The sequence below is a fragment of the Rutidosis leptorrhynchoides genome, chromosome 6 (genome assembly GCF_046630445.1).
Source record: "Rutidosis leptorrhynchoides isolate AG116_Rl617_1_P2 chromosome 6, CSIRO_AGI_Rlap_v1, whole genome shotgun sequence".
Taxonomy (NCBI): domain Eukaryota; kingdom Viridiplantae; phylum Streptophyta; class Magnoliopsida; order Asterales; family Asteraceae; genus Rutidosis; species Rutidosis leptorrhynchoides.
Genome location: NC_092338.1, coordinates 90,371,703 through 90,384,564, shown reverse-complemented (window position 1 = coordinate 90,384,564; position 12,862 = coordinate 90,371,703).

The window sequence follows — 12,862 nt, the reverse complement described above, 5'->3', positions numbered from 1 at the left end:
TGTGTGCTATATTTCATGCTATATGTAAAATAAGCGGTATTGTAAGTTTGTAAAATATTGTGTAAAAGTTTGAACGCGAAATATTATTATAATCAGTTTTTCATATAGAATTGTAGTAGTTGAATTGTATATTAGCTACTAAGTATGAACTTAACGGGTAGGTACTACCCGAATTTAAACTTATAAAACGCTAATATGAAGAAAAAGCTTTTATAAATGAGTTCATATTATGCTACGAAATACTATTAACTACTCTTAATATTCTGTATGATTAACTTGTTCCATTTAACTATTTTGAAGGAAATGGCACCGACTACTCGACACACCGTGAATATGAATGAAGAGGAATTCCGTACTTTTCTAGCTTCAAACATAGCCGCAGTACAGGCTGCGCTACATACCAACAATAACATTGGATCTAGCAGTACAGGAAATCGTGTAGGATGCACCTACAAAGAATTCACTGCCTGCAAACCTTTGGAATTTGATGGAACCGAAGGACCGATCGGATTGAAACGGTGGACCGAGAAGGTTGAATCGGTGTTTGCCATAAGTAAGTGTACTGAAGAGGACAAAGTGAAGTACGCTACGCATACCTTCACAGGTTCTGCGTTAACATGGTGGAATACCTATCTAGAGCAAGTGGGACAAGATGATGCTTACGCACTACCGTGGTCAGCATTCAAGCACTTGATGAACGAGAAGTACCGTCCCAGAACCGAGGTCAATAAGCTCAAGACAGAACTTAGAGGGTTACGAACCCAAGGATTTGATATTACCACATACGAAAGACGATTCACAGAATTGTGCCTATTGTGTCCGGGAGCATTCGAAGATGAGGAAGAGAAGATCGACGCGTTTGTGAAAGGATTACCGGAAAGAATCCAAGAAGATATAAGTTCACACGAGCCCGCCTCCATACAACAGGCATGTAGAATGGCTCACAAACTAGTGAACCAGATTGAAGAAAGAATTAAAGAATAGACTGCTGAAGAGGCCAATGTGAAGCAAGTCAAAAGAAAGTGGGAGGAAAACGGTGATAAGAATCACCAATACAACAACAACAGCAATTACAACAATAATCGCAACAATTATCCCAACAATCGCAACATCAATCGCAACTACAACAAACGACCCAACAACAACAACAACAACAACAACAACAACAACAACAGCAACAGCAACTACAACAATCATCCCAATAACAATAATAACCGCAACAACAACAACAACAATCAGAAGCAGCTATGCCAAAGGTGTGAAAAGTATCACTCGGGGTTCTGCACCAAATTTTGCAACAAGTGTAAAAGAAATGGTCATAGCGCGGCGAAGTGTGAGGTCTACGGACCAGGGGTTAATAGAACGAAAGGAACAAATGGTGTCGGAACGAGTAATGGCGGAGCAAGTAGTGTCGGAGCAAGTTATGCCAATGTAGTTTGTTATAAATGTGGAAAACTGGGCCACATTATTAGAAATTGCCCGAACCAGGAGAACACGAATGGACAAGGCCGCGGAAGAGTTTTCAATATTAATGCGGCAGAGGCACAGGAAGACCCGGAGCTTGTTACGGGTACGTTTCTTATTGACAATAAATCTGCTTACGTTTTATTTGATTCGGGTGCGGATAGAAGCTATATGAGTAGAGATTTTTGTGCTAAATTAAGTTGTCCATTGACGCCTTTGGATAGTAAATTTTTACTCTAATTAGCAAATGGTAAATTAATTTCAGCAGATAATATATGTCGGAATCGAGAAATTAAACTGGTTAGCGAAACATTTAAGATTGATTTGATACCAGTAGAGTTAGTGAGTTTTGATGTGATAATCGGTATGGACTGGTTAAAAGAAGTGAAAGCAGAGATCGTCTGTTACAAAAATGCAATTCGCATTATACGAGAAAAAGGAAAACCCTTAATGGTGTACGGAGAAAAGGGCAACATGAAGCTACATCTTATTAGTAATTTGAAGGCACAAAAACTAATAAGAAAAGGTTGCTATGCTGTTCTAGCACACGTCGAGAAAGTACAAACTGAAGAAAAGAGCATCAATGATGTTCCCATTGCAAAAGAATTTCCCGATGTATTTCCGAAAGAATTACCGGGATTACCCCCACATCGATCTGTTGAATTTCAAATAGATCTTGTACCAGGAGCTGCACCAATAGCTCGTGCTCCTTACAGACTCGCACCCAGCGAGATGAAAGAACTGCAAAGCCAATTACAAGAACTTTTAGAGCGTGGTTTCATTCGACCAAGCACATCACCGTGGGGAGCTCCTGTTTTGTTTGTCAAGAAGAAAGATGGTACATTCAGGTTGTGTATCGACTACCGAGAGTTGAACAAACTTACCATCAAGAACCGCTACCCACTACCGAGAATCGACGACTTATTTGATCAACTATAAGGCTCGTCTGTTTATTCAAAGATTGACTTACGTTCCGGGTATCATCAAATGCGGGTGAAAGAAGATGATATTCCAAAGACTGCTTTCAGAACACGTTACGGTCATTACGATTTTATGGTCATGCCGTTTGGTTTAACTAATGCACCAGCTGTGTTCATGGACCTTATGAACCGAGTGTGTGGACCATACCTTGACAAGTTTGTCATTGTTTTCATTGATGACATACTTATTTACTCAAAGAATGACCAAGAACACGGTGAACATTTGAGAAAGGTGTTAGAAGTATTGAGGAAGGAAGAATTGTACGCTAAGTTTTCAAAGTGTGCATTTTGGTTGGAAGAAGTTCAATTCCTCGGTCACATAGTGAACAAAGAAGGTATTAAGGTGGATCCGGCAAAGATAGAAACTGTTGAAAAGTGGGAAACCCCGAAAACTCCGAAACACATACGCCAGTTTTTAGGACTAGCTGGTTACTACAGAAGGTTCATCCAAGACTTTTCCAGAATAGCAAAACCCTTGACTGCATTAACGTATAAAGGGAATAAATTTGAATGGAATGATGAACAAGAGAAAGCATTTCAGTTATTGAAGAAAAAGCTAACTACGGCACCCATATTGTCATTGCCTGAAGGGAATGATGATTTTGTGATTTATTGTGACGCATCAAAGCAAGGTCTCGGTTGTGTATTAATGCAACGAACGAAGGTGATTGCTTATGCGTCTAGACAATTGAAGATTCATGAACAAAATTATACGACGCATGATTTGGAATTAGGCGCGGTTGTGTTTGCATTAAAGACTTGGAGGCACTACTTATATGGGGTCAAAAGTATTATATATACCGACCACAAAAGTCTTCAACACATATTTAATCAGAAACAACTGAATATGAGGCAGCGTAGGTGGATTGAATTGTTGAATGATTACGACTTTGAGATTCGTTACCACCCGGGGAAGGCAAATGTGGTAGCCGATGCCTTGAGCAGGAAGGACAGAGAACCCATTCGAGTAAAATCTATGAATATAATGATTCATAATAACCTTACTACTCAAATAAAGGAGGCGCAACAAGGAGTTTTAAAAGAGGGAAATTTAAAGGATGAAATACCCAAAGGATCGGAGAAGCATCTTAATATTCGGGAAGACGGAACCCGGTATAGGGCTGAAAGGATTTGGGTACCAAAATTTGGAGATATGAGAGAAATGGTACTTAGAGAAGCTCATAAAACCAGATACTCAATACATCCTGGAACGGGGAAGATGTACAAGGATCTCAAGAAACATTTTTGGTGGCCGGGTATGAAAGCCGATGTTGCTAAATACGTAGGAGAATGTTTGACGTGTTCTAAGGTCAAAGCTGAGCATCAGAAACCATCAGGTCTACTACAACAACCTGAAATCCCAGAATGGAAATGGGAAAACATTACCATGGATTTCATCACTAAATTGCCAAGGACTGCAAGTGGTTTTGATACTATTTGGGTAATAGTTGATCGTCTCACCAAATTAGCACACTTCCTGCCAATAAGAGAAGATGACAAGATGGAGAAGTTAGCACGACTGTATTTGAAGGAAGTCATCTCCAGACATGGAATACCAATCTCTATTATCTCTGATAGGGATGGTAGATTTATTTCAAGATTCTGGCAGATATTACAGCAAGCATTAGGAACTCGTCTAGACATGAGTACTGCCTATCATCCACAAACTGATGGGCAGAGCAAAAGGACGATACAAACGCTTGAAGACATGCTACGAGCATGTGTTATTGATTTCGGAAACAGTTGGGATCGACATCTACCGTTAGCAGAATTTTCCTACAACAACAGCTACCATTCAAGCATTGAGATGGCGCCGTTTGAAGCACTTTATGGTAGAAAGTGCAGGTCTCCGATTTGTTGGAGTGAAGTGGGGGATAGACAGATTACGGGTCCGGAGATTATACAAGAAACTAAAGAGAAGATCATCCAAATTCAACAACGGTTTAAAACCGCCCAAAGTCGACAAAAGAGCTACGCTGACATTAAAAGAAAAGATATAGAATTTGAAATTGGAGAGATGGTCATGCTTAAAGTTGCACCTTGGAAAGGCATTGTTCGATTTGGTAAACGAGGGAAATTAAATCCAAGGTATATTGGACCATTCAAGATTATTGATCGTGTCGGACCAGTAGCTTACCGACTTGAGTTACCTCAACAACTCGCGGCTGTACATAACACTTTCCACGTCTCGAATTTGAAGAAATGTTTTGCTAAAGAAGATCTCACTATTCCGTTAGATGAAATCCAAATCAACGAAAAACTTCAATTCATCGAAGAACCCGTCGAAATAATGGATCGTGAGGTTAAAAGACTTAAGCAAAACAAGATACCAATTGTTAAGGTTCGATGGAATGCTCGTAGAGGACCCGAGTTCACCTGGGAGCATGAAGATCAGATGAAGAAGAAATACCCGCATCTATTTCCAGAAGATTCGTCAACACCTTCAACAGCTTAAAATTTCGGGACGAAATTTATTTAACGGGTAGGTACTGTAGTGACCCGAACTTTTCCATGTTTATATATATTTACTGAGATTTATATTTACATGATTAAATGTTTCCAACATGTTAAACAATCAAACTTGTTAAGACTCGATTAATTGAAATATGTTTCATATAGACAATTGACCACCCAAGTTGACCGGTGATTCACGAACGATAAAACTTGTAAAAACTATATGATGACATATATATGGTTATATATATAGTTAACATGATATTATGATATGTAAACATATCATTAAGTATATTAACAATGAACTACATATGTAAAAACAAGACTACTAACTTAATGATTTTGAAACGAGACATATATGTAACGATTATCGTTGTAACGACATTTAATGTATATATATCATATTAAGAGATATTCGTACATCATAATATCATGATAATATAATAATTTAAAATCTATTTTGATATTATAAACATTGGGTTAACAACATTTAACAAAATCGTTAACCTAAAGGTTTCAAAACAACATTTACATGTAACGACTAACGATGACTTAACGACTCAGTTAAAATGTATATACATGTAGTGTTTTAATATGTATTTATACACTTTTGAAAGACTTCAATACACTTATCAAAATACTTCTACTTAACAAAAATGTTTACAATTACATCCTCGTTCAGTTTCATCAACAATTCTACTCGTATGCACCCGTATTCGTACTCGTACAATACACAGCTTTTAGATGTATGTACTATTGGTATATACACTCCAATGATCAGCTCTTAGCAGCCCATGTGAGTCACCTAACACATGTGGGAACCATCATTTGGCAACTAGCATGAAATATCTCATAAAATTACAAAAATATGAGTAATCATTCATGACTTATTTACATGAAAACAAAATTACATATCCTTTATATCTAATCCATACACCAACGACCAAAAACACCTACAAACACTTTCATTCTTCAATTTTCTTCATCTAATTGATCTCTCTCAAGTTCTATCTTCAAGTTCTAAGTGTTCTTCATATATTCTACAAGTTCTAGTTACATAAAATCAAGAATACTTTCAAGTTTGCTAGCTCACTTCCAATCTTGTAATGTGATCATCCAACCTCAAGAAATCTTTGTTTCTTACAGTAGGTTATCATTCTAATACAAGGTAATAATCATATTCAAACTTTGCTTCAATTTCTATAACTATAACAATCTTATTTCAAGTGATGATCTTACTTGAACTTGTTTTCGTGTCATGATTCTGCTTCAAGAACTTCGAGCCATCCAAGGATCCGTTGAAGCTAGATCCATTTTTCACTTTTCCAGTAGGTTTATCCAAGGAACTTAAGGTAGTAATGATGTTCATAACATCATTCAATTCATACATATAAAGCTATCTTATTCGAAGGTTTAAACTTGTAATCACTAGAACATAGTTTAGTTAATTCTAAACTTGTTCGCAAACAAAAGTTAATCCTTCTAACTTGACTTTTAAAATCAACTAAACAAATGTTCTATATCTATATGATATGCTAACTTAATGATTTAAAACCTGGAGACACGAAAAACACCGTAAAACCGGATTTACGCCGTCGTAGTAACACCGCGGTCTGTTTTTGGGTTAGTTAATTAAAAACTATGATAAACTTTGATTTAAAAGTTGTTATTCTGAGAAAATGATTTTTATTATGAACATGAAACTATATCCAAAAATTATGGTTAAACTCAAAGTGGAAGTATGTTTTCTAAAATGGTCATCTAGACGTCGTTCTTTCGACTGAAATGACTACCTTTACAAAAACGACTTGTAACTTATTTTTCCGACTATAAACCTATACTTTTTCTGTTTAGATTCATAAAATAGAGTTCAATATGAAACCATAGCAATTTGATTCACTCAAAACGGATTTAAAATGAAGAAGTTATGGGTAAAACAAGATTGGATAATTTTTCTCATTTTAACTACGTGAAAATTTGTAACAAATCTATTCCAACCATAACTTAATCAACTTGTATTGTATATTATGTAATCTTGAGATACCATAGACACGTATACAATATTTCGACCTATCATGTCGACACATCTATATATATTTCGGAACAACCATAGACACTCTATATGTGAATGTTGGAGTTAGCTATACAGGGTTGAGGTTGATTCTAAAATATATATAGTTTGAGTTGTGATCAATACTGAGATACGTATACACTTGGTCGTGGATTGATTCAAGATAATATTTATCGATTTATTTCTGTACATCTAACTGTGGACAACTAGTTGTAGGTTACTAACGAGGACAGCTGACTTAATAAACTTAAAACATCAAAATATATTAAAAGTGTTGTAAATATATTTTGAACATACTTTGATATATATATGTATATATTGTTATAGGTTCGTGAATCAACCAGTGGCCAAGTCTTACTTCCCGACGAAGTAAAAATCTGTGAAAGTGAGTTATAGTCCCACTTTTAAAATCTAATATTTTTGGGATGAGAATACATGCAGGTTTTATAAATGATTTACAAAATAGACACAAGTACGTGAAACTACATTCTATGGTTGAATTATCGAAATCGAATATGCCCCTTTTTATTAAGTCTGGTAATCTAAGAATTAGGGAACAGACACCCTAATTGACGCGAATCCTAAAGATAGATCTATCGGGCCCAACAAGCCCCATCCAAAGTACCGGATGCTTTAGTACTTCGAAATTTATATCATATCCGAAGGGTGTCCCGGAATGATGGGGATATTCTTATATATGCATCTTGTTAATGTCGGTTACCAGGTGTTCAACATATGAATGATTTTTATCTCTATGTATGGGATGTGTATTGAAATATGAAATCTTGTGGTCTATTATTATGATTTGATATATATAGGTTAAACCTATAACTCACCAACATTTTTGTTGACGTTTTAAGCATGTTTATTCTCAGGTGATTATTAAGAGCTTCCGCTGTCGCATACTTAAATAAGGACGAGATTTGGAGTCCATGCTTGTATGATATTGTGTAAAAACTGCATTCAAGAAACTTATTTTGTTGTAACATATTTGTATTGTAAACCATTATGTAATGGTCGTGTGTAAACAGGATATTTTAGATTATCATTATTTGATAATCTACGTAAAGCTTTTTAAACCTTTATTGATGAAATAAAGGTTATGGTTTGTTTTAAAATGAATGCAGTCTTTGAAAAACGTCTCATATAGAGGTCAAAACCTCGCAACGAAATCAATTAATATGGAACGTTTTTAATCAATAAGAACGGGACATTTCAAAAACCTTGTATACGTGTCCCGATATTTAAAGTGCGTAAAATAAATAACAGGAATTAAATAACGATAACTAAAGTGCGTAAAGTAAATAACAGAAATTAGATGACAATAAATAAAATTGCGGGAATGTAAATTGCGATAATTAAATTGCAATAAATAAAATGCGATAAATAGAATGTAATCAGTTAGCTAGGAACAGTTAGCTGGAACAGTTAGCATGGTTTCTTAACAAAATTCCATATTGTTAATTAGTCTGTTTCTAATCAATTTTTATTGTGTCCATTATTTCTTCATTATGCCACTTGTTGGATTCTGGTAAGCAAAAATCCAGATATGAAATTGAATTTGAATGAAAATGGTTATTCTGTGGTGAAAGGATTCGTATATCGATAGATGTAGGTTGGATGGTAATTGACCGTTGAATCAGATTCGAAGACTATACAATGTAACTTATTAATGTGAAATCTTAAATATTTTTCGGGTATTACCTACCCGTTAAAATATTTTTACCATTAACAGTTTGTACGAAAGAATTTTTAATCACAATCTTTATGAAAATATATTTACATATATATTTTCTTCAGATGTAATTATGGATTTAATGAGTCAATGTGATATTAAACTCATCAGATTTACGATTAGAACTATGATACATAATCTCTAAAACATTAGAGTTTACATAATCGTCATGTCGAACGAAGATAAATGATGTAGAATGATTTGTGGAATGATAACTATACTCGAGGTACAGAATGAGGTGTTGAGGCATGGATTGTTGAAACTTGGGTTGTTGGTGGTATTGGTGCCATTGGTGCTAAGGCTGGTGATGTTACTGGTGTTGGTGATACTGTTGATGATTGCAAATTGTATACCGTGCTCTCTAAAGTTAATACTCGAGCTCGGAGTTCTCTAACTTCTTCTACTAACCCGAGTTGTTTATCAATGTGAGGTAGAGGTCGGATATCTTCTCTAGTTCCATTAATGGTAGTTTCAAGACGAAAAATTCTTGCAAATAGGGTATAAACGGTATTGCGAACGGGTTCGCCGGTGAGCGGGTCAAGTACTCCAAGGTTAGGTGGTAGATTTGATTCATGATATGGAGTACCTTCTTCCTTTCTCCATAGGGTGAGTATGTCGCGAACCCATCCCCATTTTCTCCAGTAATCACGATAGTTGTTTGGTTGGTGTGCTCATGTCACGCTGTCTTCGGAGTCAGAGGAACTTGGTCGATTCGTAGAGGCCATCTTAAACGATCTCAGGAAAGATTTTTGGTATGAAGAGTTTAGTGGCATCAATTGATAGTTAGATGGTATTCTCAATGCATAATTTACATAGATATATATAGTACCAAGATCCCTTAAATTAAGGAGAAATTTACGAGAGATATCAGGCAAGGTCTACAGTAACAGATACACTAAGATGTGAATTGTCAGATACGCTAAGATATGAATTTTGTCTATACACTATTCATGCAGTCAATGCAGTAAAATGTGTCTAGACTAAGAATAATGAGTAGGTAATTTCCTAAGGATGATAAGCAGATGTTTTTCGATAAAAATGATAAGCAAAACTTTTGACATGCAGACACGGTCGAAGTCCAGACTCACTAATGCATCCTAACGACTATCAGTTAGGCACGCTAATGCAAGACCTGGTTCGCTAAGACCACCGCTCTGATACCAACTGTAGAGACCCGTCCTAATCCATCCGGACGAAGTCCATATCGATTACAAACGATTCACAACAGTTGATTACATCGCGAGGTAATTGACCTCTATATGATAAATTTTACAAACATTGCATTCGTTTTTAAAAGACAAACTTTCGTTACATCGACAGTTGACAGGCATGTAAAGCATTTCATAATATATCCAAATATAATTGACTTAATAATAATCTTGATGAACTCAACGACTCGAATGCAACATCTTTTGAAATATGTCATGAATGACTCCAAGTAATATCTCTAATATGAGCAAATGCACAGCGGAAGATTTCTTTCGTACCTGAGAATAAACATGCTTTAAAGTGTCAACCAAAAGGTTGGTGAGTTCATTAGTTTATCATAAAGAATCATTTCATAATTTTAATAGACCACAAGATTTCATACTTCCATTTCTCATAATCATACGTCCCATGCATAGAGACAAAAATATCATTCATATGGATTGAACACCTGGTAACCGACATTCACAATATGCATATAAGAATATCCCCATCATTCCGGGATCCTCCTTCGGACATGATATAAATTTCGAAGTACTAAAGCATCCGGTACTTTGGATGGGGCTTTTTGGGCCCGATAGATCTATCTTTAGAGTTCGCGTCAATTAGGGTGTCTGTTCCCTAATTCTTAGATTACCAGACTTAATAAAATGGGGCATATTCAGTTTCGATCATTCAACCATAGAACGTAATTTCGATTACTTGTGTCTATTTCGTAAAACAGTTATAAAAGTTGCGCATGTATTCTCAGCCCAAAAATATAAAGGGTAAAAAGGTAAATGAAACTCACAATACTGTATTTTGTAGTAAAAATACATATGACGACATTGAACAATGCAGGGTTGGCCTCGGATTCACGAACCTATATCAAGTATTAACACATTATAGTATAAATCAATTAAGTTTATATATTTGTTATGTATTAATTATTCTTATAATATATTATGATACTTATTTGATATTTAATTAATGTTATATCAATAATATTAGTTGAAACATAATTTTATGTAATATTAGTATATTTTATGTAATAATATATTTACATATATATCTTTTGTTTTGTAAAATTAATAATTGTAGAAATACCTAAGGATAATAATAATAATATTAATAATAATAATAATAATTTTTAAAAGTATAAAACTACCTTAGGAGTCAGTTTTAAAAAAATTGCACCAAGCCGGGCTCGAACCCGAGACCTCTCGCTCACTCATCAACACCCTTAACCATTCCTCCATTTCAGTTTTTCTGATTTATAATACAAACCCAAATACTTATCTATTACATGTTTCAACCCACTTCATCTTCTTCACCAAAATCTAAACAATCAAACAACTTCATTCTTAATAGTCAATCATCAAAATGGTTTTAGGACTTCTAAACAAACATGAAATAAAAAATAAAAATGTGTTCATGATATAAAAAAAATGAGAAAAAAAAACAAAAAAATCCTACTGCTTGCTAGTAGCCAAGAAAAAAAAAATTTTGTTTTCAATTTTGAGTTCGTTTTGGACAATCTTTACAACATGAAACATGTTTCAAATCATTCCTAAAAACTATTGAAATCGTCAATTGAACTTAAAATATCAAAACAAGCTCTAATTTCTCCAAGAACAAAACAGTTAGACTTTTGACAATTTAAATTTGACTCGCAAATTCGAATTCGTTATCAAGAATTGGAACTTGAGATTTTGCAGGAAGTTTAAGTAAATGATTCCTAACAACTCTACATTTTTAGTTTTTGAAATTTGTTTCGAATTCACGTTAGTGTATATCACTGTGAAGAACTCAAGAACTCAAAAATTGATTTTTAGATTAAGAGTGTTATAGGTTATGATTACAACATGAATTGTGTTGCAAATCATTCCTATAATCTTTATGGATCATCAAATTAACTGGAGATATCAAAACAAACTCGAATTTGATTCAAGAACACTTAGTTGACTTTGAAAACCAAAACTTTGACTCTCAAATTAGAAATTAATAGAAAGAATTGAGGATTGAAAACTTACAGATAGTTTAGATAGACGATTCCTAACATGACTACATTATTACATTTTGAAAATTTGTTCTAAATCAAAATATGGTGAAAAAGATGAATGTACAGAGTGTCGAGCTTATTTTCTGGATTTTTTTTGTTTTCAACTCAAATTGCAGTTTGTAACTTATATAGAGTGATTAGGTACATGATTTAACAGTTAAATTGATTTCCAATTGATTTGTGAAGTAGACTTGTAACAAACTGGAGACATGAAGTACGTAAATTATTTTCATGTGAAGAAAAAGAAAAAAAATTGATAGTTACTTCTAACAGAATGGGATTCCCTATTTTTATTATTAATAAATATTAATAGTAAATACCCTAATAATATTAATAATAATTCTAATAAAATAACTAAATAATATCATAAAAATGATAATAAATAAAAATAAGAATTCGTTTAAATCATAAATAAATTTTAATCTTAATTATCTTGTACATTATTTTACATTTTCAATTCAAATGATTATTTTGTATTTTATTAATACAACTTAATATGCACTCTTATATTTATATATGTATATATATTTACATATTTATTTACACACAATTGTTCGTGAATCGTCAGAAATAGTCACAGGTTAAATCAATCTATATAAATAGTTCAAACATTTCGAGACTCAACATTACAGGCTTTGCTTATTGTGTTGGAACATATAAAGATTAAGTTTTAATTTGGTCGGAAATTTCCGGGTCGTCACAGGTCAATTGTCTATATGAAACCTATTTCAATTAATCAAGTCTTAACAAGTTTGATTGCTTAACATGTTGGAAGCACTTAATCATGTAAATATCAATTTCATTTAATATATACAAACATGGAAAAGTTCGGGTCACTACAAGGAATTGATTATGAGGAAACTTATTCTCCTGTTATGGATGCAATTACTTTTAGATACTTAATCAGCCTG